The sequence below is a fragment of the Rhinoderma darwinii genome, assembly GCF_050947455.1.
Source record: "Rhinoderma darwinii isolate aRhiDar2 chromosome 5 unlocalized genomic scaffold, aRhiDar2.hap1 SUPER_5_unloc_7, whole genome shotgun sequence".
Classification (NCBI taxonomy): Eukaryota; Metazoa; Chordata; class Amphibia; order Anura; family Rhinodermatidae; genus Rhinoderma; species Rhinoderma darwinii.
The window spans coordinates 758707-786205 of NW_027461820.1; the positions used below are offsets into that span (position 1 = coordinate 758707).

At 47.9% G+C, this 27499-nt stretch overlaps 18 non-coding genes and 1 pseudogene across 18 annotated transcripts; all 19 read left to right on the forward strand.

Annotated features, from left to right (window-relative positions):
• The first annotated feature begins 590 nt into the window (after positions 1 to 590).
• On the forward strand, positions 591 to 781 carry LOC142697103 (U2 spliceosomal RNA). The gene has a single exon (XR_012864930.1). It is a non-coding gene; the product is annotated as a U2 spliceosomal RNA (small nuclear RNA).
• Positions 782 to 2062: 1281 nt separating this feature from the next.
• On the forward strand, positions 2063 to 2253 carry LOC142697104 (U2 spliceosomal RNA). The gene has a single exon (XR_012864931.1). It is a non-coding gene; the product is annotated as a U2 spliceosomal RNA (small nuclear RNA).
• A 1292-nt stretch (positions 2254 to 3545) lies between these two features.
• Positions 3546 to 3736, forward strand: LOC142697105 (U2 spliceosomal RNA). Its single transcript, XR_012864932.1, has one exon. It is a non-coding gene; the product is annotated as a U2 spliceosomal RNA (small nuclear RNA).
• A 1292-nt stretch (positions 3737 to 5028) lies between these two features.
• LOC142696589 (U2 spliceosomal RNA) lies at positions 5029 to 5219 on the forward strand. The gene has a single exon (XR_012864470.1). It is a non-coding gene; the product is annotated as a U2 spliceosomal RNA (small nuclear RNA).
• Positions 5220 to 6499: 1280 nt separating this feature from the next.
• LOC142697106 (U2 spliceosomal RNA) lies at positions 6500 to 6690 on the forward strand. The gene has a single exon (XR_012864933.1). It is a non-coding gene; the product is annotated as a U2 spliceosomal RNA (small nuclear RNA).
• A 1276-nt stretch (positions 6691 to 7966) lies between these two features.
• LOC142696562 (U2 spliceosomal RNA) lies at positions 7967 to 8157 on the forward strand. The gene has a single exon (XR_012864446.1). It is a non-coding gene; the product is annotated as a U2 spliceosomal RNA (small nuclear RNA).
• Positions 8158 to 9433: 1276 nt separating this feature from the next.
• Positions 9434 to 9624, forward strand: LOC142697108 (U2 spliceosomal RNA). Its single transcript, XR_012864934.1, has one exon. It is a non-coding gene; the product is annotated as a U2 spliceosomal RNA (small nuclear RNA).
• A 1292-nt stretch (positions 9625 to 10916) lies between these two features.
• Positions 10917 to 11107, forward strand: LOC142697110 (U2 spliceosomal RNA). Its single transcript, XR_012864936.1, has one exon. It is a non-coding gene; the product is annotated as a U2 spliceosomal RNA (small nuclear RNA).
• Positions 11108 to 12403: 1296 nt separating this feature from the next.
• Positions 12404 to 12594, forward strand: LOC142697111 (U2 spliceosomal RNA). The gene has a single exon (XR_012864937.1). It is a non-coding gene; the product is annotated as a U2 spliceosomal RNA (small nuclear RNA).
• A 1280-nt stretch (positions 12595 to 13874) lies between these two features.
• Positions 13875 to 14065, forward strand: LOC142697112 (U2 spliceosomal RNA). The gene has a single exon (XR_012864938.1). It is a non-coding gene; the product is annotated as a U2 spliceosomal RNA (small nuclear RNA).
• Positions 14066 to 15357: 1292 nt separating this feature from the next.
• LOC142697113 (U2 spliceosomal RNA) lies at positions 15358 to 15548 on the forward strand. The gene has a single exon (XR_012864939.1). It is a non-coding gene; the product is annotated as a U2 spliceosomal RNA (small nuclear RNA).
• A 1284-nt stretch (positions 15549 to 16832) lies between these two features.
• On the forward strand, positions 16833 to 17023 carry LOC142697114 (U2 spliceosomal RNA). The gene has a single exon (XR_012864940.1). It is a non-coding gene; the product is annotated as a U2 spliceosomal RNA (small nuclear RNA).
• A 1304-nt stretch (positions 17024 to 18327) lies between these two features.
• Positions 18328 to 18518, forward strand: LOC142697115 (U2 spliceosomal RNA). Its single transcript, XR_012864941.1, has one exon. It is a non-coding gene; the product is annotated as a U2 spliceosomal RNA (small nuclear RNA).
• Positions 18519 to 19802: 1284 nt separating this feature from the next.
• On the forward strand, positions 19803 to 19993 carry LOC142697116 (U2 spliceosomal RNA). The gene has a single exon (XR_012864942.1). It is a non-coding gene; the product is annotated as a U2 spliceosomal RNA (small nuclear RNA).
• Positions 19994 to 21282: 1289 nt separating this feature from the next.
• On the forward strand, positions 21283 to 21473 carry LOC142697117 (U2 spliceosomal RNA). The gene has a single exon (XR_012864943.1). It is a non-coding gene; the product is annotated as a U2 spliceosomal RNA (small nuclear RNA).
• A 1308-nt stretch (positions 21474 to 22781) lies between these two features.
• On the forward strand, positions 22782 to 22972 carry LOC142697119 (U2 spliceosomal RNA). The gene has a single exon (XR_012864944.1). It is a non-coding gene; the product is annotated as a U2 spliceosomal RNA (small nuclear RNA).
• A 1288-nt stretch (positions 22973 to 24260) lies between these two features.
• On the forward strand, positions 24261 to 24451 carry LOC142697120 (U2 spliceosomal RNA). Its single transcript, XR_012864945.1, has one exon. It is a non-coding gene; the product is annotated as a U2 spliceosomal RNA (small nuclear RNA).
• Positions 24452 to 25735: 1284 nt separating this feature from the next.
• Positions 25736 to 25952, forward strand: LOC142696614 (U2 spliceosomal RNA; annotated as a pseudogene).
• Positions 25953 to 27244: 1292 nt separating this feature from the next.
• LOC142697122 (U2 spliceosomal RNA) lies at positions 27245 to 27435 on the forward strand. Its single transcript, XR_012864947.1, has one exon. It is a non-coding gene; the product is annotated as a U2 spliceosomal RNA (small nuclear RNA).
• The last annotated feature ends 64 nt before the right edge of the window (positions 27436 to 27499 follow it).

Sequence of the window (27499 nt, forward strand, 5' to 3'; positions counted from 1 at the left end):
GAGGCAACTAGCTGTGCAAAAAAAAGACAGCCTGGCGGCCGGCTGTTGCAGTGTTGCCCTCTCAGGCAACACTGAGTGACTGACTGAGCCTCACCGTCTTATATAAAGTTCAGACGGAACTTTGCACGTGTCATAGTGGAGCCCTCAGGATTCCAGAGCCAGCTTTCTGACATCATAATGGGGCCTCAGAGATAAAAGCCTGGGCCCAGGCAGTGTTGGTCAGTGCTGCTCAGCAGGCAGCACTGGACTGGACTGGATTACAGCTGATACAAGGTGTGAAGGAACAAGGGGTGGCTGTGGGCATGCACTTGCTGCCGCTGCCAGTGTTTATCTGCATGGCAGCAGGGCATTTGGGCGTTGCCAGGAAGGCGTTTTTATGTAGATTCCTCCTCTTTCAGCACTGCATTGTGGTGCAAGCAAAAGAAGCAAATCCTGTCTGGCTTCCTCTCCGGCCTTTATTCACCTCCCGTGTAGCTGTGAGTGTGTGAGCCTGCAGGGCCCCATGGAATTGCCTAGAAGTAGGCTGAATCGCTGCAAGGGCTGAACAGCAGTATCGGGCAGGCTCGGGCAACGCGCGGCCCGTTCGGGTTATCGCTTCTCGGCCTTTTGGCTAAGATCAAGTGTAGTATCTGTTCTTATCAGTTTAATATCTGATACGTCCCCTATCTGGGGACCATATATTAAATGGATTTTTAGAACAGGGAGATGGAAATAGAGCTTGCTCTGTCCACTCCACGCATTGACCTGGTATTGCAGTATTTCCAGGACCGGTGCACCCTTTCCTTATGTGTTGACTAAAAGCAGATTCCAAAAGTGTTTTTTGTCTTTGCTATTGTTTCTGTCTTTCTGAAGGGATCTCCCCTTTTAATCCCATTATTTCAACACCTGTTGGACAATGCATGAGTGATAATGAGCTCATTGATTAAATGCAATTAATGAATAGATTGCCACCTCTTGTTGTGTGTCGTCTGTGTTTCTGTGTTTCCGGCATTTCACATTGGAACACCTCATTCACCTTCCTTGTCTTCTCTCCGCCCTCCCTTTTAGGTAAGTTAAAGAGCTGCACCTGAGCCAGCCACTGATTGATTGATTGATTGATTGATTGATTGATTGATTGATTGATTGCAGCACAACAGTCAAATAGTGGAGTGGAGTAGGGGAACAGCAAACAGCCAATAAAGCAGCCCGCCCGCTCGCCTGCCCGCCACAATGGACCTACCTGTGTACACTAGATGGATGTGATGGAATGTACTGTCGTCCCTACATTTCAAGAAGAAGTAAGAATTGCAGTTGCAACAAAGCCTTGCTTGCCTACAAAGAGAGCAGCAATTTGGATTTGTTACTATGTTACCTAGAAGAATAACAAACTGTGCAAGGATGGAGGTTGTAGGAGCAAGGAGAAGTTGTCTGTAAAGTTGGTGGATGCCTATTTTCCATTTTGCAGTCCCTTGTCTCCCTCTTGTGGCCTCCTGGAGGCAACTAGCTGTGCAAAAAAAAGACAGCCTGGCGGCCGGCTGTTGCAGTGTTGCCCTCTCAGGCAACACTGAGTGACTGACTGAGCCTCACCGTCTTATATAAAGTTCAGACGGAACTTTGCACGTGTCATAGTGGAGCCCTCAGGATTCCAGAGCCAGCTTTCTGACATCATAATGGGGCCTCAGAGATAAAAGCCTGGGCCCAGGCAGTGTTGGTCAGTGCTGCTCAGCAGGCAGCACTGGACTGGACTGGATTACAGCTGATACAAGGTGTGAAGGAACAAGGGGTGGCTGTGGGCATGCACTTGCTGCCGCTGCCAGTGTTTATCTGCATGGCAGCAGGGCATTTGGGCGTTGCCAGGAAGGCGTTTTTATGTAGATTCCTCCTCTTTCAGCACTGCATTGTGGTGCAAGCAAAAGAAGCAAATCCTGTCTGGCTTCCTCTCCGGCCTTTATTCACCTCCCGTGTAGCTGTGAGTGTGTGAGCCTGCAGGGCCCCATGGAATTGCCTAGAAGTAGGCTGAATCGCTGCAAGGGCTGAACAGCAGTATCGGGCAGGCTCGGGCAACGCGCGGCCCGTTCGGGTTATCGCTTCTCGGCCTTTTGGCTAAGATCAAGTGTAGTATCTGTTCTTATCAGTTTAATATCTGATACGTCCCCTATCTGGGGACCATATATTAAATGGATTTTTAGAACAGGGAGATGGAAATAGAGCTTGCTCTGTCCACTCCACGCATTGACCTGGTATTGCAGTATTTCCAGGACCGGTGCACCCTTTCCTTATGTGTTGACTAAAAGCAGATTCCAAAAGTGTTTTTTGTCTTTGCTATTGTTTCTGTCTTTCTGAAGGGATCTCCCCTTTTAATCCCATTATTTCAACACCTGTTGGACAATGCATGAGTGATAATGAGCTCATTGATTAAATGCAATTAATGAATAGATTGCCACCTCTTGTTGTGTGTCGTCTGTGTTTCTGTGTTTCCGGCATTTCACATTGGAACACCTCATTCACCTTCCTTGTCTTCTCTCCGCCCTCCCTTTTAGGTAAGTTAAAGAGCTGCACCTGAGCCAGCCACTGATTGATTGATTGATTGATTGATTGATTGATTGATTGATTGATTGATTGATTGATTGATGCAGCACAACAGTCAAATAGTGGAGTGGAGTAGGGGAACAGCAAACAGCCAATAAAGCAGCCCGCCCGCTCGCCTGCCCGCCACAATGGACCTACCTGTGTACACTAGATGGATGTGATGGAATGTACTGTCGTCCCTACATTTCAAGAAGAAGTAAGAATTGCAGTTGCAACAAAGCCTTGCTTGCCTACAAAGAGAGCAGCAATTTGGATTTGTTACTATGTTACCTAGAAGAATAACAAACTGTGCAAGGATGGAGGTTGTAGGAGCAAGGAGAAGTTGTCTGTAAAGTTGGTGATGCCTATTTTCCATTTTGCAGTCCCTTGTCTCCCTCTTGTGGCCTCCTGGAGGCAACTAGCTGTGCAAAAAAAAGACAGCCTGGCGGCCGGCTGTTGCAGTGTTGCCCTCTCAGGCAACACTGAGTGACTGACTGAGCCTCACCGTCTTATATAAAGTTCAGACGGAACTTTGCACGTGTCATAGTGGAGTCAGGATTCCAGAGCCAGCTTTCTGACATCATAATGGGGCCTCAGAGATAAAAGCCTGGGCCCAGGCAGTGTTGGTCAGTGCTGCTCAGCAGGCAGCACTGGACTGGACTGGATTACAGCTGATACAAGGTGTGAAGGAACAAGGGGTGGCTGTGGGCATGCACTTGCTGCCGCTGCCAGTGTTTATCTGCATGGCAGCAGGGCATTTGGGCGTTGCCAGGAAGGCGTTTTTATGTAGATTCCTCCTCTTTCAGCACTGCATTGTGGTGCAAGCAAAAGAAGCAAATCCTGTCTGGCTTCCTCTCCGGCCTTTATTCACCTCCCGTGTAGCTGTGAGTGTGTGAGCCTGCAGGGCCCCATGGAATTGCCTAGAAGTAGGCTGAATCGCTGCAAGGGCTGAACAGCAGTATCGGGCAGGCTCGGGCAACGCGCGGCCCGTTCGGGTTATCGCTTCTCGGCCTTTTGGCTAAGATCAAGTGTAGTATCTGTTCTTATCAGTTTAATATCTGATACGTCCCCTATCTGGGGACCATATATTAAATGGATTTTTAGAACAGGGAGATGGAAATAGAGCTTGCTCTGTCCACTCCACGCATTGACCTGGTATTGCAGTATTTCCAGGACCGGTGCACCCTTTCCTTATGTGTTGACTAAAAGCAGATTCCAAAAGTGTTTTTTGTCTTTGCTATTGTTTCTGTCTTTCTGAAGGGATCTCCCCTTTTAATCCCATTATTTCAACACCTGTTGGACAATGCATGAGTGATAATGAGCTCATTGATTAAATGCAATTAATGAATAGATTGCCACCTCTTGTTGTGTGTCGTCTGTGTTTCTGTGTTTCCGGCATTTCACATTGGAACTCCTCATTCACCTTCCTTGTCTTCTCTCCGCCCTCCCTTTTAGGTAAGTTAAAGAGCTGCACCTGAGCCAGCCACTGATTGATTGATTGATTGATTGATTGATTGATTGATTGATTGATTGATTGATTGATGCAGCACAACAGTCAAATAGTGGAGTGGAGTAGGGGAACAGCAAACAGCCAATAAAGCAGCCCGCCCGCTCACCTGCCCGCCACAATGGACCTACCTGTGTACACTAGATGGATGTAATGGAATGTACTGTCGTCCCTACATTTCAAGAAGAAGTAAGAATTGCAGTTGCAACAAAGCCTTGCTTGCCTACAAAGAGAGCAGCAATTTGGATTTGTTACTATGTTACCTAGAAGAATAACAAACTGTGCAAGGATGGAGGTTGTAGGAGCAAGGAGAAGTTGTCTGTAAAGTTGGTGGATGCCTATTTTCCATTTTGCAGTCCCTTGTCTCCCTCTTGTGGCCTCCTGGAGGCAACTAGCTGTGCAAAAAAAAGACAGCCTGGCGGCCGGCTGTTGCAGTGTTGCCCTCTCAGGCAACACTGAGTGACTGACTGAGCCTCACCGTCTTATATAAAGTTCAGACGGAACTTTGCACGTGTCATAGTGGAGCCCTCAGGATTCCAGAGCCAGCTTTCTGACATCATAATGGGGCCTCAGAGATAAAAGCCTGGGCCCAGGCAGTGTTGGTCAGTGCTGCTCAGCAGGCAGCACTGGACTGGACTGGATTACAGCTGATACAAGGTGTGAAGGAACAAGGGGTGGCTGTGGGCATGCACTTGCTGCCGCTGCCAGTGTTTATCTGCATGGCAGCAGGGCATTTGGGCGTTGCCAGGAAGGCGTTTTTATGTAGATTCCTCCTCTTTCAGCACTGCATTGTGGTGCAAGCAAAAGAAGCAAATCCTGTCTGGCTTCCTCTCCGGCCTTTATTCACCTCCCGTGTAGCTGTGAGTGTGTGAGCCTGCAGGGCCCCATGGAATTGCCTAGAAGTAGGCTGAATCGCTGCAAGGGCTGAACAGCAGTATCGGGCAGGCTCGGGCAACGCGCGGCCCGTTCGGGTTATGGCTTCTCGGCCTTTTGGCTAAGATCAAGTGTAGTATCTGTTCTTATCAGTTTAATATCTGATACGTCCCCTATCTGGGGACCATATATTAAATGGATTTTTAGAACAGGGAGATGGAAATAGAGCTTGCTCTGTCCACTCCCCGCATTGACCTGGTATTGCAGTATTTCCAGGACCGGTGCACCCTTTCCTTATGTGTTGACTAAAAGCAGATTCCAAAAGTGTTTTTTGTCTTTGCTATTGTTTCTGTCTTTCTGAAGGGATCTCCCCTTTTAATCCCATTATTTCAACACCTGTTGGACAATGCATGAGTGATAATGAGCTCATTGATTAAATGCAATTAATGAATAGATTGCCACCTCTTGTTGTGTGTCGTCTGTGTTTCTGTGTTTCCGGCATTTCACATTGGAACACCTCATTCACCTTCCTTGTCTTCTCTCCGCCCTCCCTTTTAGGTAAGTTAAAGAGCTGCACCTGAGCCAGCCACTGATTGATTGATTGATTGATTGATTGATTGATTGATTGATTGATGCAGCACAACAGTCAAATAGTGGAGTGGAGTAGGGGAACAGCAAACAGCCAATAAAGCAGCCCGCCCGCTCGCCTGCCCGCCACAATGGACCTACCTGTGTACACTAGATGGATGTGATGGAATGTACTGTCGTCCCTACATTTCAAGAAGAAGTAAGAATTGCAGTTGCAACAAAGCCTTGCTTGCCTACAAAGAGAGCAGCAATTTGGATTTGTTACTATGTTACCTAGAAGAATAACAAACTGTGCAAGGATGGAGGTTGTAGGAGCAAGGAGAAGTTGTCTGTAAAGTTGGTGGATGCCTATTTTCCATTTTGCAGTCCCTTGTCTCCCTCTTGTGGCCTCCTGGAGGCAACTAGCTGTGCAAAAAAAAGACAGCCTGGCGGCCGGCTGTTGCAGTGTTGCCCTCTCAGGCAACACTGAGTGACTGACTGAGCCTCACCGTCTTATATAAAGTTCAGACGGAACTTTGCACGTGTCATAGTGGAGCCCTCAGGATTCCAGAGCCAGCTTTCTGACATCATAATGGGGCCTCAGAGATAAAAGCCTGGGCCCAGGCAGTGTTGGTCAGTGCTGCTCAGCAGGCAGCACTGGACTGGACTGGATTACAGCTGATACAAGGTGTGAAGGAACAAGGGGTGGCTGTGGGCATGCACTTGCTGCCGCTGCCAGTGTTTATCTGCATGGCAGCAGGGCATTTGGGCGTTGCCAGGAAGGCGTTTTTATGTAGATTCCTCCTCTTTCAGCACTGCATTGTGGTGCAAGCAAAAGAAGCAAATCCTGTCTGGCTTCCTCTCCGGCCTTTATTCACCTCCCGTGTAGCTGTGAGTGTGTGAGCCTGCAGGGCCCCATGGAATTGCCTAGAAGTAGGCTGAATCGCTGCAAGGGCTGAACAGCAGTATCGGGCAGGCTCGGGCAACGCGCGGCCCGTTCGGGTTATCGCTTCTCGGCCTTTTGGCTAAGATCAAGTGTAGTATCTGTTCTTATCAGTTTAATATCTGATACGTCCCCTATCTGGGGACCATATATTAAATGGATTTTTAGAACAGGGAGATGGAAATAGAGCTTGCTCTGTCCACTCCACGCATTGACCTGGTATTGCAGTATTTCCAGGACCGGTGCACCCTTTCCTTATGTGTTGACTAAAAGCAGATTCCAAAAGTGTTTTTTGTCTTTGCTATTGTTTCTGTCTTTCTGAAGGGATCTCCCCTTTTAATCCCATTATTTCAACACCTGTTGGACAATGCATGAGTGATAATGAGCTCATTGATTAAATGCAATTAATGAATAGATTGCCACCTCTTGTTGTGTGTCGTCTGTGTTTCTGTGTTTCCGGCATTTCACATTGGAACTCCTCATTCACCTTCCTTGTCTTCTCTCCGCCCTCCCTTTTAGGTAAGTTAAAGAGCTGCACCTGAGCCAGCCACTGATTGATTGATTGATTGATTGATTGATTGATTGATTGATGCAGCACAACAGTCAAATAGTGGAGTGGAGTAGGGGAACAGCAAACAGCCAATAAAGCAGCCCGCCCGCTCACCTGCCCGCCACAATGGACCTACCTGTGTACACTAGATGGATGTAATGGAATGTACTGTCGTCCCTACATTTCAAGAAGAAGTAAGAATTGCAGTTGCAACAAAGCCTTGCTTGCCTACAAAGAGAGCAGCAATTTGGATTTGTTACTATGTTACCTAGAAGAATAACAAACTGTGCAAGGATGGAGGTTGTAGGAGCAAGGAGAAGTTGTCTGTAAAGTTGGTGGATGCCTATTTTCCATTTTGCAGTCCCTTGTCTCCCTCTTGTGGCCTCCTGGAGGCAACTAGCTGTGCAAAAAAAAGACAGCCTGGCGGCCGGCTGTTGCAGTGTTGCCCTCTCAGGCAACACTGAGTGACTGACTGAGCCTCACCGTCTTATATAAAGTTCAGACGGAACTTTGCACGTGTCATAGTGGAGCCCTCAGGATTCCAGAGCCAGCTTTCTGACATCATAATGGGGCCTCAGAGATAAAAGCCTGGGCCCAGGCAGTGTTGGTCAGTGCTGCTCAGCAGGCAGCACTGGACTGGACTGGATTACAGCTGATACAAGGTGTGAAGGAACAAGGGGTGGCTGTGGGCATGCACTTGCTGCCGCTGCCAGTGTTTATCTGCATGGCAGCAGGGCATTTGGGCGTTGCCAGGAAGGCGTTTTTATGTAGATTCCTCCTCTTTCAGCACTGCATTGTGGTGCAAGCAAAAGAAGCAAATCCTGTCTGGCTTCCTCTCCGGCCTTTATTCACCTCCCGTGTAGCTGTGAGTGTGTGAGCCTGCAGGGCCCCATGGAATTGCCTAGAAGTAGGCTGAATCGCTGCAAGGGCTGAACAGCAGTATCGGGCAGGCTCGGGCAACGCGCGGCCCGTTCGGGTTATCGCTTCTCGGCCTTTTGGCTAAGATCAAGTGTAGTATCTGTTCTTATCAGTTTAATATCTGATACGTCCCCTATCTGGGGACCATATATTAAATGGATTTTTAGAACAGGGAGATGGAAATAGAGCTTGCTCTGTCCACTCCCCGCATTGACCTGGTATTGCAGTATTTCCAGGACCGGTGCACCCTTTCCTTATGTGTTGACTAAAAGCAGATTCCAAAAGTGTTTTTTGTCTTTGCTATTGTTTCTGTCTTTCTGAAGGGATCTCCCCTTTTAATCCCATTATTTCAACACCTGTTGGACAATGCATGAGTGATAATGAGCTCATTGATTAAATGCAATTAATGAATAGATTGCCACCTCTTGTTGTGTGTCGTCTGTGTTTCTGTGTTTCCGGCATTTCACATTGGAACACCTCATTCACCTTCCTTGTCTTCTCTCCGCCCTCCCTTTTAGGTAAGTTAAAGAGCTGCACCTGAGCCAGCCACTGATTGATTGATTGATTGATTGATTGATTGATTGATTGATGCAGCACAACAGTCAAATAGTGGAGTGGAGTAGGGGAACAGCAAACAGCCAATAAAGCAGCCCGCCCGCTCGCCTGCCCGCCACAATGGACCTACCTGTGTACACTAGATGGATGTGATGGAATGTACTGTCGTCCCTACATTTCAAGAAGAAGTAAGAATTGCAGTTGCAACAAAGCCTTGCTTGCCTACAAAGAGAGCAGCAATTTGGATTTGTTACTATGTTACCTAGAAGAATAACAAACTGTGCAAGGATGGAGGTTGTAGGAGCAAGGAGAAGTTGTCTGTAAAGTTGGTGGATGCCTATTTTCCATTTTGCAGTCCCTTGTCTCCCTCTTGTGGCCTCCTGGAGGCAACTAGCTGTGCAAAAAAAAGACAGCCTGGCGGCCGGCTGTTGCAGTGTTGCCCTCTCAGGCAACACTGAGTGACTGACTGAGCCTCACCGTCTTATATAAAGTTCAGACGGAACTTTGCACGTGTCATAGTGGAGCCCTCAGGATTCCAGAGCCAGCTTTCTGACATCATAATGGGGCCTCAGAGATAAAAGCCTGGGCCCAGGCAGTGTTGGTCAGTGCTGCTCAGCAGGCAGCACTGGACTGGACTGGATTACAGCTGATACAAGGTGTGAAGGAACAAGGGGTGGCTGTGGGCATGCACTTGCTGCCGCTGCCAGTGTTTATCTGCATGGCAGCATGGCATTTGGGCGTTGCCAGGAAGGCGTTTTTATGTAGATTCCTCCTCTTTCAGCACTGCATTGTGGTGCAAGCAAAAGAAGCAAATCCTGTCTGGCTTCCTCTCCGGCCTTTATTCACCTCCCGTGTAGCTGTGAGTGTGTGAGCCTGCAGGGCCCCATGGAATTGCCTAGAAGTAGGCTGAATCGCTGCAAGGGCTGAACAGCAGTATCGGGCAGGCTCGGGCAACGCGCGGCCCGTTCGGGTTATCGCTTCTCGGCCTTTTGGCTAAGATCAAGTGTAGTATCTGTTCTTATCAGTTTAATATCTGATACGTCCCCTATCTGGGGACCATATATTAAATGGATTTTTAGAACAGGGAGATGGAAATAGAGCTTGCTCTGTCCACTCCACGCATTGACCTGGTATTGCAGTATTTCCAGGACCGGTGCACCCTTTCCTTATGTGTTGACTAAAAGCAGATTCCAAAAGTGTTTTTTGTCTTTGCTATTGTTTCTGTCTTTCTGAAGGGATCTCCCCTTTTAATCCCATTATTTCAACACCTGTTGGACAATGCATGAGTGATAATGAGCTCATTGATTAAATGCAATTAATGAATAGATTGCCACCTCTTGTTGTGTGTCGTCTGTGTTTCTGTGTTTCCGGCATTTCACATTGGAACACCTCATTCACCTTCCTTGTCTTCTCTCCGCCCTCCCTTTTAGGTAAGTTAAAGAGCTGCACCTGAGCCAGCCACTGATTGATTGATTGATTGATTGATTGATTGATTGATTGATTGATTGATTGATTGATGCAGCACAACAGTCAAATAGTGGAGTGGAGTAGGGGAACAGCAAACAGCCAATAAAGCAGCCCGCCCGCTCGCCTGCCCGCCACAATGGACCTACCTGTGTACACTAGATGGATGTGATGGAATGTACTGTCGTCCCTACATTTCAAGAAGAAGTAAGAATTGCAGTTGCAACAAAGCCTTGCTTGCCTACAAAGAGAGCAGCAATTTGGATTTGTTACTATGTTACCTAGAAGAATAACAAACTGTGCAAGGATGGAGGTTGTAGGAGCAAGGAGAAGTTGTCTGTAAAGTTGGTGGATGCCTATTTTCCATTTTGCAGTCCCTTGTCTCCCTCTTGTGGCCTCCTGGAGGCAACTAGCTGTGCAAAAAAAAGACAGCCTGGCGGCCGGCTGTTGCAGTGTTGCCCTCTCAGGCAACACTGAGTGACTGACTGAGCCTCACCGTCTTATATAAAGTTCAGACGGAACTTTGCACGTGTCATAGTGGAGCCCTCAGGATTCCAGAGCCAGCTTTCTGACATCATAATGGGGCCTCAGAGATAAAAGCCTGGGCCCAGGCAGTGTTGGTCAGTGCTGCTCAGCAGGCAGCACTGGACTGGACTGGATTACAGCTGATACAAGGTGTGAAGGAACAAGGGGTGGCTGTGGGCATGCACTTGCTGCCGCTGCCAGTGTTTATCTGCATGGCAGCAGGGCATTTGGGCGTTGCCAGGAAGGCGTTTTTATGTAGATTCCTCCTCTTTCAGCACTGCATTGTGGTGCAAGCAAAAGAAGCAAATCCTGTCTGGCTTCCTCTCCGGCCTTTATTCACCTCCCGTGTAGCTGTGAGTGTGTGAGCCTGCAGGGCCCCATGGAATTGCCTAGAAGTAGGCTGAATCGCTGCAAGGGCTGAACAGCAGTATCGGGCAGGCTCGGGCAACGCGCGGCCCGTTCGGGTTATCGCTTCTCGGCCTTTTGGCTAAGATCAAGTGTAGTATCTGTTCTTATCAGTTTAATATCTGATACGTCCCCTATCTGGGGACCATATATTAAATGGATTTTTAGAACAGGGAGATGGAAATAGAGCTTGCTCTGTCCACTCCACGCATTGACCTGGTATTGCAGTATTTCCAGGACCGGTGCACCCTTTCCTTATGTGTTGACTAAAAGCAGATTCCAAAAGTGTTTTTTGTCTTTGCTATTGTTTCTGTCTTTCTGAAGGGATCTCCCCTTTTAATCCCATTATTTCAACACCTGTTGGACAATGCATGAGTGATAATGAGCTCATTGATTAAATGCAATTAATGAATAGATTGCCACCTCTTGTTGTGTGTCGTCTGTGTTTCTGTGTTTCCGGCATTTCACATTGGAACACCTCATTCACCTTCCTTGTCTTCTCTCCGCCCTCCCTTTTAGGTAAGTTAAAGAGCTGCACCTGAGCCAGCCACTGATTGATTGATTGATTGATTGATTGATTGATTGATTGATTGATTGATTGATTGATTGATGCAGCACAACAGTCAAATAGTGGAGTGGAGTAGGGGAACAGCAAACAGCCAATAAAGCAGCCCGCCCGCTCGCCTGCCCGCCACAATGGACCTACCTGTGTACACTAGATGGATGTGATGGAATGTACTGTCGTCCCTACATTTCAAGAAGAAGTAAGAATTGCAGTTGCAACAAAGCCTTGCTTGCCTACAAAGAGAGCAGCAATTTGGATTTGTTACTATGTTACCTAGAAGAATAACAAACTGTGCAAGGATGGAGGTTGTAGGAGCAAGGAGAAGTTGTCTGTAAAGTTGGTGGATGCCTATTTTCCATTTTGCAGTCCCTTGTCTCCCTCTTGTGGCCTCCTGGAGGCAACTAGCTGTGCAAAAAAAAGACAGCCTGGCGGCCGGCTGTTGCAGTGTTGCCCTCTCAGGCAACACTGAGTGACTGACTGAGCCTCACCGTCTTATATAAAGTTCAGACGGAACTTTGCACGTGTCATAGTGGAGCCCTCAGGATTCCAGAGCCAGCTTTCTGACATCATAATGGGGCCTCAGAGATAAAAGCCTGGGCCCAGGCAGTGTTGGTCAGTGCTGCTCAGCAGGCAGCACTGGACTGGACTGGATTACAGCTGATACAAGGTGTGAAGGAACAAGGGGTGGCTGTGGGCATGCATTTGCTGCCGCTGCCAGTGTTTATCTGCATGGCAGCAGGGCATTTGGGCGTTGCCAGGAAGGCGTTTTTATGTAGATTCCTCCTCTTTCAGCACTGCATTGTGGTGCAAGCAAAAGAAGCAAATCCTGTCTGGCTTCCTCTCCGGCCTTTATTCACCTCCCGTGTAGCTGTGAGTGTGTGAGCCTGCAGGGCCCCATGGAATTGCCTAGAAGTAGGCTGAATCGCTGCAAGGGCTGAACAGCAGTATCGGGCAGGCTCGGGCAACGCGCGGCCCGTTCGGGTTATCGCTTCTCGGCCTTTTGGCTAAGATCAAGTGTAGTATCTGTTCTTATCAGTTTAATATCTGATACGTCCCCTATCTGGGGACCATATATTAAATGGATTTTTAGAACAGGGAGATGGAAATAGAGCTTGCTCTGTCCACTCCACGCATTGACCTGGTATTGCAGTATTTCCAGGACCGGTGCACCCTTTCCTTATGTGTTGACTAAAAGCAGATTCCAAAAGTGTTTTTTGTCTTTGCTATTGTTTCTGTCTTTCTGAAGGGATCTCCCCTTTTAATCCCATTATTTCAACACCTGTTGGACAATGCATGAGTGATAATGAGCTCATTGATTAAATGCAATTAATGAATAGATTGCCACCTCTTGTTGTGTGTCGTCTGTGTTTCTGTGTTTCCGGCATTTCACATTGGAACACCTCATTCACCTTCCTTGTCTTCTCTCCGCCCTCCCTTTTAGGTAAGTTAAAGAGCTGCACCTGAGCCAGCCACTGATTGATTGATTGATTGATTGATTGATTGATTGATTGATTGATGCAGCACAACAGTCAAATAGTGGAGTGGAGTAGGGGAACAGCAAACAGCCAATAAAGCAGCCCGCCCGCTCGCCTGCCCGCCACAATGGACCTACCTGTGTACACTAGATGGATGTGATGGAATGTACTGTCGTCCCTACATTTCAAGAAGAAGTAAGAATTGCAGTTGCAACAAAGCCTTGCTTGCCTACAAAGAGAGCAGCAATTTGGATTTGTTACTATGTTACCTAGAAGAATAACAAACTGTGCAAGGATGGAGGTTGTAGGAGCAAGGAGAAGTTGTCTGTAAAGTTGGTGGATGCCTATTTTCCATTTTGCAGTCCCTTGTCTCCCTCTTGTGGCCTCCTGGAGGCAACTAGCTGTGCAAAAAAAAGACAGCCTGGCGGCCGGCTGTTGCAGTGTTGCCCTCTCAGGCAACACTGAGTGACTGACTGAGCCTCACCGTCTTATATAATGTTCAGACGGAACTTTGCACGTGTCATAGTGGAGCCCTCAGGATTCCAGAGCCAGCTTTCTGACATCATAATGGGGCCTCAGAGATAAAAGCCTGGGCCCAGGCAGTGTTGGTCAGTGCTGCTCAGCAGGCAGCACTGGACTGGACTGGATTACAGCTGATACAAGGTGTGAAGGAACAAGGGGTGGCTGTGGGCATGCACTTGCTGCCGCTGCCAGTGTTTATCTGCATGGCAGCAGGGCATTTGGGCGTTGCCAGGAAGGCGTTTTTATGTAGATTCCTCCTCTTTCAGCACTGCATTGTGGTGCAAGCAAAAGAAGCAAATCCTGTCTGGCTTCCTCTCCGGCCTTTATTCACCTCCCGTGTAGCTGTGAGTGTGTGAGCCTGCAGGGCCCCATGGAATTGCCTAGAAGTAGGCTGAATCGCTGCAAGGGCTGAACAGCAGTATCGGGCAGGCTCGGGCAACGCGCGGCCCGTTCGGGTTATCGCTTCTCGGCCTTTTGGCTAAGATCAAGTGTAGTATCTGTTCTTATCAGTTTAATATCTGATACGTCCCCTATCTGGGGACCATATATTAAATGGATTTTTAGAACAGGGAGATGGAAATAGAGCTTGCTCTGTCCACTCCACGCATTGACCTGGTATTGCAGTATTTCCAGGACCGGTGCACCCTTTCCTTATGTGTTGACTAAAAGCAGATTCCAAAAGTGTTTTTTGTCTTTGCTATTGTTTCTGTCTTTCTGAAGGGATCTCCCCTTTTAATCCCATTATTTCAACACCTGTTGGACAATGCATGAGTGATAATGAGCTCATTGATTAAATGCAATTAATGAATAGATTGCCACCTCTTGTTGTGTGTCGTCTGTGTTTCTGTGTTTCCGGCATTTCACATTGGAACACCTCATTCACCTTCCTTGTCTTCTCTCCGCCCTCCCTTTTAGGTAAGTTAAAGAGCTGCACCTGAGCCAGCCACTGATTGATTGATTGATTGATTGATTGATTGATTGATTGATTGATTGATTGATTGATGCAGCACAACAGTCAAATAGTGGAGTGGAGTAGGGGAACAGCAAACAGCCAATAAAGCAGCCCGCCCGCTCGCCTGCCCGCCACAATGGACCTACCTGTGTACACTAGATGGATGTGATGGAATGTACTGTCGTCCCTACATTTCAAGAAGAAGTAAGAATTGCAGTTGCAACAAAGCCTTGCTTGCCTACAAAGAGAGCAGCAATTTGGATTTGTTACTATGTTACCTAGAAGAATAACAAACTGTGCAAGGATGGAGGTTGTAGGAGCAAGGAGAAGTTGTCTGTAAAGTTGGTGGATGCCTATTTTCCATTTTGCAGTCCCTTGTCTCCCTCTTGTGGCCTCCTGGAGGCAACTAGCTGTGCAAAAAAAAGACAGCCTGGCGGCCGGCTGTTGCAGTGTTGCCCTCTCAGGCAACACTGAGTGACTGACTGAGCCTCACCGTCTTATATAAAGTTCAGACGGAACTTTGCACGTGTCATAGTGGAGCCCTCAGGATTCCAGAGCCAGCTTTCTGACATCATAATGGGGCCTCAGAGATAAAAGCCTGGGCCCAGGCAGTGTTGGTCAGTGCTGCTCAGCAGGCAGCACTGGACTGGACTGGATTACAGCTGATACAAGGTGTGAAGGAACAAGGGGTGGCTGTGGGCATGCACTTGCTGCCGCTGCCAGTGTTTATCTGCATGGCAGCAGGGCATTTGGGCGTTGCCAGGAAGGCGTTTTTATGTAGATTCCTCCTCTTTCAGCACTGCATTGTGGTGCAAGCAAAAGAAGCAAATCCTGTCTGGCTTCCTCTCCGGCCTTTATTCACCTCCCGTGTAGCTGTGAGTGTGTGAGCCTGCAGGGCCCCATGGAATTGCCTAGAAGTAGGCTGAATCGCTGCAAGGGCTGAACAGCAGTATCGGGCAGGCTCGGGCAACGCGCGGCCCGTTCGGGTTATCGCTTCTCGGCCTTTTGGCTAAGATCAAGTGTAGTATCTGTTCTTATCAGTTTAATATCTGATACGTCCCCTATCTGGGGACCATATATTAAATGGATTTTTAGAACAGGGAGATGGAAATAGAGCTTGCTCTGTCCACTCCACGCATTGACCTGGTATTGCAGTATTTCCAGGACCGGTGCACCCTTTCCTTATGTGTTGACTAAAAGCAGATTCCAAAAGTGTTTTTTGTCTTTGCTATTGTTTCTGTCTTTCTGAAGGGATCTCCCCTTTTAATCCCATTATTTCAACACCTGTTGGACAATGCATGAGTGATAATGAGCTCATTGATTAAATGCAATTAATGAATAGATTGCCACCTCTTGTTGTGTGTCGTCTGTGTTTCTGTGTTTCCGGCATTTCACATTGGAACACCTCATTCACCTTCCTTGTCTTCTCTCCGCCCTCCCTTTTAGGTAAGTTAAAGAGCTGCACCTGAGCCAGCCACTGATTGATTGATTGATTGATTGATTGATTGATTGATTGATTGATTGATGCAGCACAACAGTCAAATAGTGGAGTGGAGTAGGGGAACAGCAAACAGCCAATAAAGCAGCCCGCCCGCTCGCCTGCCCGCCACAATGGACCTACCTGTGTACACTAGATGGATGTGATGGAATGTACTGTCGTCCCTACATTTCAAGAAGAAGTAAGAATTGCAGTTGCAACAAAGCCTTGCTTGCCTACAAAGAGAGCAGCAATTTGGATTTGTTACTATGTTACCTAGAAGAATAACAAACTGTGCAAGGATGGAGGTTGTAGGAGCAAGGAGAAGTTGTCTGTAAAGTTGGTGGATGCCTATTTTCCATTTTGCAGTCCCTTGTCTCCCTCTTGTGGCCTCCTGGAGGCAACTAGCTGTGCAAAAAAAAGACAGCCTGGCGGCCGGCTGTTGCAGTGTTGCCCTCTCAGGCAACACTGAGTGACTGACTGAGCCTCACCGTCTTATATAAAGTTCAGACGGAACTTTGCACGTGTCATAGTGGAGCCCTCAGGATTCCAGAGCCAGCTTTCTGACATCATAATGGGGCCTCAGAGATAAAAGCCTGGGCCCAGGCAGTGTTGGTCAGTGCTGCTCAGCAGGCAGCACTGGACTGGACTGGATTACAGCTGATACAAGGTGTGAAGGAACAAGGGGTGGCTGTGGGCATGCACTTGCTGCCGCTGCCAGTGTTTATCTGCATGGCAGCAGGGCATTTGGGCGTTGCCAGGAAGGCGTTTTTATGTAGATTCCTCCTCTTTCAGCACTGCATTGTGGTGCAAGCAAAAGAAGCAAATCCTGTCTGGCTTCCTCTCCGGCCTTTATTCACCTCCCGTGTAGCTGTGAGTGTGTGAGCCTGCAGGGCCCCATGGAATTGCCTAGAAGTAGGCTGAATCGCTGCAAGGGCTGAACAGCAGTATCGGGCAGGCTCGGGCAACGCGCGGCCCGTTCGGGTTATCGCTTCTCGGCCTTTTGGCTAAGATCAAGTGTAGTATCTGTTCTTATCAGTTTAATATCTGATACGTCCCCTATCTGGGGACCATATATTAAATGGATTTTTAGAACAGGGAGATGGAAATAGAGCTTGCTCTGTCCACTCCACGCATTGACCTGGTATTGCAGTATTTCCAGGACCGGTGCACCCTTTCCTTATGTGTTGACTAAAAGCAGATTCCAAAAGTGTTTTTTGTCTTTGCTATTGTTTCTGTCTTTCTGAAGGGATCTCCCCTTTTAATCCCATTATTTCAACACCTGTTGGACAATGCATGAGTGATAATGAGCTCATTGATTAAATGCAATTAATGAATAGATTGCCACCTCTTGTTGTGTGTCGTCTGTGTTTCTGTGTTTCCGGCATTTCACATTGGAACACCTCATTCACCTTCCTTGTCTTCTCTCCGCCCTCCCTTTTAGGTAAGTTAAAGAGCTGCACCTGAGCCAGCCACTGATTGATTGATTGATTGATTGATTGATTGATTGATTGATTGATTGATTGATTGATTGATTGATTGATGCAGCACAACAGTCAAATAGTGGAGTGGAGTAGGGGAACAGCAAACAGCCAATAAAGCAGCCCGCCCGCTCGCCTGCCCGCCACAATGGACCTACCTGTGTACACTAGATGGATGTGATGGAATGTACTGTCGTCCCTACATTTCAAGAAGAAGTAAGAATTGCAGTTGCAACAAAGCCTTGCTTGCCTACAAAGAGAGCAGCAATTTGGATTTGTTACTATGTTACCTAGAAGAATAACAAACTGTGCAAGGATGGAGGTTGTAGGAGCAAGGAGAAGTTGTCTGTAAAGTTGGTGGATGCCTATTTTCCATTTTGCAGTCCCTTGTCTCCCTCTTGTGGCCTCCTGGAGGCAACTAGCTGTGCAAAAAAAAGACAGCCTGGCGGCCGGCTGTTGCAGTGTTGCCCTCTCAGGCAACACTCAGTGACTGACTGAGCCTCACCGTCTTATATAAAGTTCAGACGGAACTTTGCACGTGTCATAGTGGAGCCCTCAGGATTCCAGAGCCAGCTTTCTGACATCATAATGGGGCCTCAGAGATAAAAGCCTGGGCCCAGGCAGTGTTGGTCAGTGCTGCTCAGCAGGCAGCACTGGACTGGACTGGATTACAGCTGATACAAGGTGTGAAGGAACAAGGGGTGGCTGTGGGCATGCACTTGCTGCCGCTGCCAGTGTTTATCTGCATGGCAGCAGGGCATTTGGGCGTTGCCAGGAAGGCGTTTTTATGTAGATTCCTCCTCTTTCAGCACTGCATTGTGGTGCAAGCAAAAGAAGCAAATCCTGTCTGGCTTCCTCTCCGGCCTTTATTCACCTCCCGTGTAGCTGTGAGTGTGTGAGCCTGCAGGGCCCCATGGAATTGCCTAGAAGTAGGCTGAATCGCTGCAAGGGCTGAACAGCAGTATCGGGCAGGCTCGGGCAACGCGCGGCCCGTTCGGGTTATCGCTTCTCGGCCTTTTGGCTAAGATCAAGTGTAGTATCTGTTCTTATCAGTTTAATATCTGATACGTCCCCTATCTGGGGACCATATATTAAATGGATTTTTAGAACAGGGAGATGGAAATAGAGCTTGCTCTGTCCACTCCACGCATTGACCTGGTATTGCAGTATTTCCAGGACCGGTGCACCCTTTCCTTATGTGTTGACTAAAAGCAGATTCCAAAAGTGTTTTTTGTCTTTGCTATTGTTTCTGTCTTTCTGAAGGGATCTCCCCTTTTAATCCCATTATTTCAACACCTGTTGGACAATGCATGAGTGATAATGAGCTCATTGATTAAATGCAATTAATGAATAGATTGCCACCTCTTGTTGTGTGTCGTCTGTGTTTCTGTGTTTCCGGCATTTCACATTGGAACACCTCATTCACCTTCCTTGTCTTCTCTCCGCCCTCCCTTTTAGGTAAGTTAAAGAGCTGCACCTGAGCCAGCCACTGATTGATTGATTGATTGATTGATTGATTGATTGATTGATTGATTGATGCAGCACAACAGTCAAATAGTGGAGTGGAGTAGGGGAACAGCAAACAGCCAATAAAGCAGCCCGCCCGCTCGCCTGCCCGCCACAATGGACCTACCTGTGTACACTAGATGGATGTGATGGAATGTACTGTCGTCCCTACATTTCAAGAAGAAGTAAGAATTGCAGTTGCAACAAAGCCTTGCTTGCCTACAAAGAGAGCAGCAATTTGGATTTGTTACTATGTTACCTAGAAGAATAACAAACTGTGCAAGGATGGAGGTTGTAGGAGCAAGGAGAAGTTGTCTGTAAAGTTGGTGGATGCCTATTTTCCATTTTGCAGTCCCTTGTCTCCCTCTTGTGGCCTCCTGGAGGCAACTAGCTGTGCAAAAAAAAGACAGCCTGGCGGCCGGCTGTTGCAGTGTTGCCCTCTCAGGCAACACTGAGTGACTGACTGAGCCTCACCGTCTTATATAAAGTTCAGACGGAACTTTGCACGTGTCATAGTGGAGCCCTCAGGATTCCAGAGCCAGCTTTCTGACATCATAATGGGGCCTCAGAGATAAAAGCCTGGGCCCAGGCAGTGTTGGTCAGTGCTGCTCAGCAGGCAGCACTGGACTGGACTGGATTACAGCTGATACAAGGTGTGAAGGAACAAGGGGTGGCTGTGGGCATGCACTTGCTGCCGCTGCCAGTGTTTATCTGCATGGCAGCAGGGCATTTGGGCGTTGCCAGGAAGGCGTTTTTATGTAGATTCCTCCTCTTTCAGCACTGCATTGTGGTGCAAGCAAAAGAAGCAAATCCTGTCTGGCTTCCTCTCCGGCCTTTATTCACCTCCCGTGTAGCTGTGAGTGTGTGAGCCTGCAGGGCCCCATGGAATTGCCTAGAAGTAGGCTGAATCGCTGCAAGGGCTGAACAGCAGTATCGGGCAGGCTCGGGCAACGCGCGGCCCGTTCGGGTTATCGCTTCTCGGCCTTTTGGCTAAGATCAAGTGTAGTATCTGTTCTTATCAGTTTAATATCTGATACGTCCCCTATCTGGGGACCATATATTAAATGGATTTTTAGAACAGGGAGATGGAAATAGAGCTTGCTCTGTCCACTCCACGCATTGACCTGGTATTGCAGTATTTCCAGGACCGGTGCACCCTTTCCTTATGTGTTGACTAAAAGCAGATTCCAAAAGTGTTTTTTGTCTTTGCTATTGTTTCTGTCTTTCTGAAGGGATCTCCCCTTTTAATCCCATTATTTCAACACCTGTTGGACAATGCATGAGTGATAATGAGCTCATTGATTAAATGCAATTAATGAATAGATTGCCACCTCTTGTTGTGTGTCGTCTGTGTTTCTGTGTTTCCGGCATTTCACATTGGAACACCTCATTCACCTTCCTTGTCTTCTCTCCGCCCTCCCTTTTAGGTAAGTTAAAGAGCTGCACCTGAGCCAGCCACTTGATTGATTGATTGATTGATTGATTGATTGATTGATTGATTGATTGATTGATGCAGCACAACAGTCAAATAGTGGAGTGGAGTAGGGGAACAGCAAACAGCCAATAAAGCAGCCCGCCCGCTCGCCTGCCCGCCACAATGGACCTACCTGTGTACACTAGATGGATGTGATGGAATGTACTGTCGTCCCTACATTTCAAGAAGAAGTAAGAATTGCAGTTGCAACAAAGCCTTGCTTGCCTACAAAGAGAGCAGCAATTTGGATTTGTTACTATGTTACCTAGAAGAATAACAAACTGTGCAAGGATGGAGGTTGTAGGAGCAAGGAGAAGTTGTCTGTAAAGTTGGTGGATGCCTATTTTCCATTTTGCAGTCCCTTGTCTCCCTCTTGTGGCCTCCTGGAGGCAACTAGCTGTGCAAAAAAAAGACAGCCTGGCGGCCGGCTGTTGCAGTGTTGCCCTCTCAGGCAACACTGAGTGACTGACTGAGCCTCACCGTCTTATATAAAGTTCAGACGGAACTTTGCACGTGTCATAGTGGAGCCCTCAGGATTCCAGAGCCAGCTTTCTGACATCATAATGGGGCCTCAGAGATAAAAGCCTGGGCCCAGGCAGTGTTGGTCAGTGCTGCTCAGCAGGCAGCACTGGACTGGACTGGATTACAGCTGATACAAGGTGTGAAGGAACAAGGGGTGGCTGTGGGCATGCACTTGCTGCCGCTGCCAGTGTTTATCTGCATGGCAGCAGGGCATTTGGGCGTTGCCAGGAAGGCGTTTTTATGTAGATTCCTCCTCTTTCAGCACTGCATTGTGGTGCAAGCAAAAGAAGCAAATCCTGTCTGGCTTCCTCTCCGGCCTTTATTCACCTCCCGTGTAGCTGTGAGTGTGTGAGCCTGCAGGGCCCCATGGAATTGCCTAGAAGTAGGCTGAATCGCTGCAAGGGCTGAACAGCAGTATCGGGCAGGCTCGGGCAACGCGCGGCCCGTTCGGGTTATCGCTTCTCGGCCTTTTGGCTAAGATCAAGTGTAGTATCTGTTCTTATCAGTTTAATATCTGATACGTCCCCTATCTGGGGACCATATATTAAATGGATTTTTAGAACAGGGAGATGGAAATAGAGCTTGCTCTGTCCACTCCACGCATTGACCTGGTATTGCAGTATTTCCAGGACCGGTGCACCCTTTCCTTATGTGTTGACTAAAAGCAGATTCCAAAAGTGTTTTTTGTCTTTGCTATTGTTTCTGTCTTTCTGAAGGGATCTCCCCTTTTAATCCCATTATTTCAACACCTGTTGGACAATGCATGAGTGATAATGAGCTCATTGATTAAATGCAATTAATGAATAGATTGCCACCTCTTGTTGTGTGTCGTCTCTGTTTCTGTGTTTCCGGCATTTCACATTGGAACACCTCATTCACCTTCCTTGTCTTCTCTCCGCCCTCCCTTTTAGGTAAGTTAAAGAGCTGCACCTGAGCCAGCCACTGATTGATTGATTGATTGATTGATTGATTGATTGATTGATTGATTGATTGATTGATTGATTGATTGATTGATGCAGCACAACAGTCAAATAGTGGAGTGGAGTAGGGGAACAGCAAACAGCCAATAAAGCAGCCCGCCCGCTCGCCTGCCCGCCACAATGGACCTACCTGTGTACACTAGATGGATGTGATGGAATGTACTGTCGTCCCTACATTTCAAGAAGAAGTAAGAATTGCAGTTGCAACAAAGCCTTGCTTGCCTACAAAGAGAGCAGCAATTTGGATTTGTTACTATGTTACCTAGAAGAATAACAAACTGTGCAAGGATGGAGGTTGTAGGAGCAAGGAGAAGTTGTCTGTAAAGTTGGTGGATGCCTATTTTCCATTTTGCAGTCCCTTGTCTCCCTCTTGTGGCCTCCTGGAGGCAACTAGCTGTGCAAAAAAAAGACAGCCTGGCGGCCGGCTGTTGCAGTGTTGCCCTCTCAGGCAACACTGAGTGACTGACTGAGCCTCACCGTCTTATATAAAGTTCAGACGGAACTTTGCACGTGTCATAGTGGAGCCCTCAGGATTCCAGAGCCAGCTTTCTGACATCATAATGGGGCCTCAGAGATAAAAGCCTGGGCCCAGGCAGTGTTGGTCAGTGCTGCTCAGCAGGCAGCACTGGACTGGACTGGATTACAGCTGATACAAGGTGTGAAGGAACAAGGGGTGGCTGTGGGCATGCACTTGCTGCCGCTGCCAGTGTTTATCTGCATGGCAGCAGGGCATTTGGGCGTTGCCAGGAAGGCGTTTTTATGTAGATTCCTCCTCTTTCAGCACTGCATTGTGGTGCAAGCAAAAGAAGCAAATCCTGTCTGGCTTCCTCTCCGGCCTTTATTCACCTCCCGTGTAGCTGTGAGTGTGTGAGCCTGCAGGGCCCCATGGAATTGCCTAGAAGTAGGCTGAATCGCTGCAAGGGCTGAACAGCAGTATCGGGCAGGCTCGGGCAACGCGCGGCCCGTTCGGGTTATCGCTTCTCGGCCTTTTGGCTAAGATCAAGTGTAGTATCTGTTCTTATCAGTTTAATATCTGATACGTCCCCTATCTGGGGACCATATATTAAATGGATTTTTAGAACAGGGAGATGGAAATAGAGCTTGCTCTGTCCACTCCACGCATTGACCTGGTATTGCAGTATTTCCAGGACCGGTGCACCCTTTCCTTATGTGTTGACTAAAAGCAGATTCCAAAAGTGTTTTTTGTCTTTGCTATTGTTTCTGTCTTTCTGAAGGGATCTCCCCTTTTAATCCCATTATTTCAACACCTGTTGGACAATGCATGAGTGATAATGAGCTCATTGATTAAATGCAATTAATGAATAGATTGCCACCTCTTGTTGTGTGTCGTCTGTGTTTCTGTGTTTCCGGCATTTCACATTGGAACACCTCATTCACCTTCCTTGTCTTCTCTCCGCCCTCCCTTTTAGGTAAGTTAAAGAGCTGCACCTGAGCCAGCCACTGATTGATTGATTGATTGATTGATTGATTGATTGATTGATTGATTGATTGATGCAGCACAACAGTCAAATAGTGGAGTGGAGTAGGGGAACAGCAAACAGCCAATAAAGCAGCCCGCCCGCTCGCCTGCCCGCCACAATGGACCTACCTGTGTACACTAGATGGATGTGATGGAATGTACTGTCGTCCCTACATTTCAAGAAGAAGTAAGAATTGCAGTTGCAACAAAGCCTTGCTTGCCTACAAAGAGAGCAGCAATTTGGATTTGTTACTATGTTACCTAGAAGAATAACAAACTGTGCAAGGATGGAGGTTGTAGGAGCAAGGAGAAGTTGTCTGTAAAGTTGGTGGATGCCTATTTTCCATTTTGCAGTCCCTTGTCTCCCTCTTGTGGCCTCCTGGAGGCAACTAGCTGTGCAAAAAAAAGACAGCCTGGCGGCCGGCTGTTGCAGTGTTGCCCTCTCAGGCAACACTGAGTGACTGACTGAGCCTCACCGTCTTATATAAAGTTCAGACGGAACTTTGCACGTGTCATAGTGGAGCCCTCAGGATTCCAGAGCCAGCTTTCTGACATCATAATGGGGCCTCAGAGATAAAAGCCTGGGCCCAGGCAGTGTTGGTCAGTGCTGCTCAGCAGGCAGCACTGGACTGGACTGGATTACAGCTGATACAAGGTGTGAAGGAACAAGGGGTGGCTGTGGGCATGCACTTGCTGCCGCTGCCAGTGTTTATCTGCATGGCAGCAGGGCATTTGGGCGTTGCCAGGAAGGCGTTTTTATGTAGATTCCTCCTCTTTCAGCACTGCATTGTGGTGCAAGCAAAAGAAGCAAATCCTGTCTGGCTTCCTCTCCGGCCTTTATTCACCTCCCGTGTAGCTGTGAGTGTGTGAGCCTGCAGGGCCCCATGGAATTGCCTAGAAGTAGGCTGAATCGCTGCAAGGGCTGAACAGCAGTATCGGGCAGGCTCGGGCAACGCGCGGCCCGTTCGGGTTATCGCTTCTCGGCCTTTTGGCTAAGATCAAGTGTAGTATCTGTTCTTATCAGTTTAATATCTGATACGTCCCCTATCTGGGGACCATATATTAAATGGATTTTTAGAACAGGGAGATGGAAATAGAGCTTGCTCTGTCCACTCCACGCATTGACCTGGTATTGCAGTATTTCCAGGACCGGTGCACCCTTTCCTTATGTGTTGACTAAAAGCAGATTCCAAAAGTGTTTTTTGTCTTTGCTATTGTTTCTGTCTTTCTGAAGGGATCTCCCCTTTTAATCCCATTATTTCAACACCTGTTGGACAATGCATGAGTGATAATGAGCTCATTGATTAAATGCAATTAATGAATAGATTGCCACCTCTTGTTGTGTGTCGTCTGTGTTTCTGTGTTTCCGGCATTTCACATTGGAACACCTCATTCACCTTCCTTGTCTTCTCTCCGCCCTCCCTTTTAGGTAAGTTAAAGAGCTGCACCTGAGCCAGCCACTGATTGATTGATTGATTGATTGATTGATTGATTGATTGATTGATTGATGCAGCACAACAGTCAAATAGTGGAGTGGAGTAGGGGAACAGCAAACAGCCAATAAAGCAGCCCGCCCGCTCGCCTGCCCGCCACAATGGACCTACCTGTGTACACTAGATGGATGTGATGGAATGTACTGTCGTCCCTACATTTCAAGAAGAAGTAAGAATTGCAGTTGCAACAAAGCCTTGCTTGCCTACAAAGAGAGCAGCAATTTGGATTTGTTACTATGTTACCTAGAAGAATAACAAACTGTGCAAGGATGGAGGTTGTAGGAGCAAGGAGAAGTTGTCTGTAAAGTTGGTGGATGCCTATTTTCCATTTTGCAGTCCCTTGTCTCCCTCTTGTGGCCTCCTGGAGGCAACTAGCTGTGCAAAAAAAAGACAGCCTGGCGGCCGGCTGTTGCAGTGTTGCCCTCTCAGGCAACACTGAGTGACTGACTGAGCCTCACCGTCTTATATAAAGTTCAGACGGAACTTTGCACGTGTCATAGTGGAGCCCTCAGGATTCCAGAGCCAGCTTTCTGACATCATAATGGGGCCTCAGAGATAAAAGCCTGGGCCCAGGCAGTGTTGGTCAGTGCTGCTCAGCAGGCAGCACTGGACTGGACTGGATTACAGCTGATACAAGGTGTGAAGGAACAAGGGGTGGCTGTGGGCATGCACTTGCTGCCGCTGCCAGTGTTTATCTGCATGGCAGCAGGGCATTTGGGCGTTGCCAGGAAGGCGTTTTTATGTAGATTCCTCCTCTTTCAGCACTGCATTGTGGTGCAAGCAAAAGAAGCAAATCCTGTCTGGCTTCCTCTCCGGCCTTTATTCACCTCCCGTGTAGCTGTGAGTGTGTGAGCCTGCAGGGCCCCATGGAATTGCCTAGAAGTAGGCTGAATCGCTGCAAGGGCTGAACAGCAGTATCGGGCAGGCTCGGGCAACGCGCGGCCCGTTCGGGTTATCGCTTCTCGGCCTTTTGGCTAAGATCAAGTGTAGTATCTGTTCTTATCAGTTTAATATCTGATACGTCCCCTATCTGGGGACCATATATTAAATGGATTTTTAGAACAGGGAGATGGAAATAGAGCTTGCTCTGTCGAGATGGAAATAGAGCTTGCTCTGTCCACTCCACGCATTGACCTGGTATTGCAGTATTTCCAGGACCGGTGCACCCTTTCCTTATGTGTTGACTAAAAGCAGATTCCAAAAGTGTTTTTTGTCTTTGCTATTGTTTCTGTCTTTCTGAAGGGATCTCCCCTTTTAATCCCATTATTTCAACACCTGTTGGACAATGCATGAGTGATAATGAGCTCATTGATTAAATGCAATTAATGAATAGATTGCCACCTCTTGTTGTGTGTCGTCTGTGTTTCTGTGTTTCCGGCATTTCACATTGGAACACCTCATTCACCTTCCTTGTCTTCTCTCCGCCCTCCCTTTTAGGTAAGTTAAAGAGCTGCACCTGAGCCAGCCACTGATTGATTGATTGATTGATTGATTGATTGATTGATTGATTGATTGATTGATTGATGCAGCACAACAGTCAAATAGTGGAGTGGAGTAGGGGAACAGCAAACAGCCAATAAAGCAGCCCGCCCGCTCGCCTGCCCGCCACAATGGACCTACCTGTGTACACTAGATGGATGTGATGGAATGTACTGTCGTCCCTACATTTCAAGAAGAAGTAAGAATTGCAGTTGCAACAAAGCCTTGCTTGCCTACAAAGAGAGCAGCAATTTGGATTTGTTACTATGTTACCTAGAAGAATAACAAACTGTGCAAGGATGGAGGTTGTAGGAGCAAGGAGAAGTTGTCTGTAAAGTTGGTGGATGCCTATTTTCCATTTTGCAGTCCCTTGTCTCCCTCTTGTGGCCTCCTGGAGGCAACTAGCTGTGCAAAAAAAAGACAGCCTGGCGGCCGGCTGTTGCAGTGTTGCCCTCTCAGGCAACACTGAGTGACTGACTGAGCCTCACCGTCTTATATAAAGTTCAGACGGAACTTTGCACGTGTCATAGTGGAGCCCTCAGGATTCCAGAGCCAGCTTTCTGACATCATAATGGGGCCTCAGAGATAAAAGCCTGGGCCCAGGCAGTGTTGGTCAGTGCTGCTCAGCAGGCAGCACTGGACTGGACTGGATTACAGCTGATACAAGGTGTGAAGGAACAAGGGGTGGCTGTGGGCATGCACTTGCTGCCGCTGCCAGTGTTTATCTGCATGGCAGCAGGGCATTTGGGCGTTGCCAGGAAGGCGTTTTTATGTAGATTCCTCCTCTTTCAGCACTGCATTGTGGTGCAAGCAAAAGAAGCAAATCCTGTCTGGCTTCCTCTCCGGCCTTTATTCACCTCCCGTGTAGCTGTGAGTGTGTGAGCCTGCAGGGCCCCATGGAATTGCCTAGAAGTAGGCTGAATCGCTGCAAGGGCTGAACAGCAGTATCGGGCAGGCTCGGGCAACGCGCGGCCCGTTCGGGTTATCGCTTCTCGGCCTTTTGGCTAAGATCAAGTGTAGTATCTGTTCTTATCAGTTTAATATCTGATACGTCCCCTATCTGGGGACCATATATTAAATGGATTTTTAGAACAGGGAGATGGAAATAGAGCTTGCTCTGTCCACTCCACGCATTGACCTGGTATTGCAGTATTTCCAGGACCGGTGCACCCTTTCCTTATGTGTTGACTAAAAGCAGATTCCAAAAGTGTTTTTTGTCTTTGCTATTGTTTCTGTCTT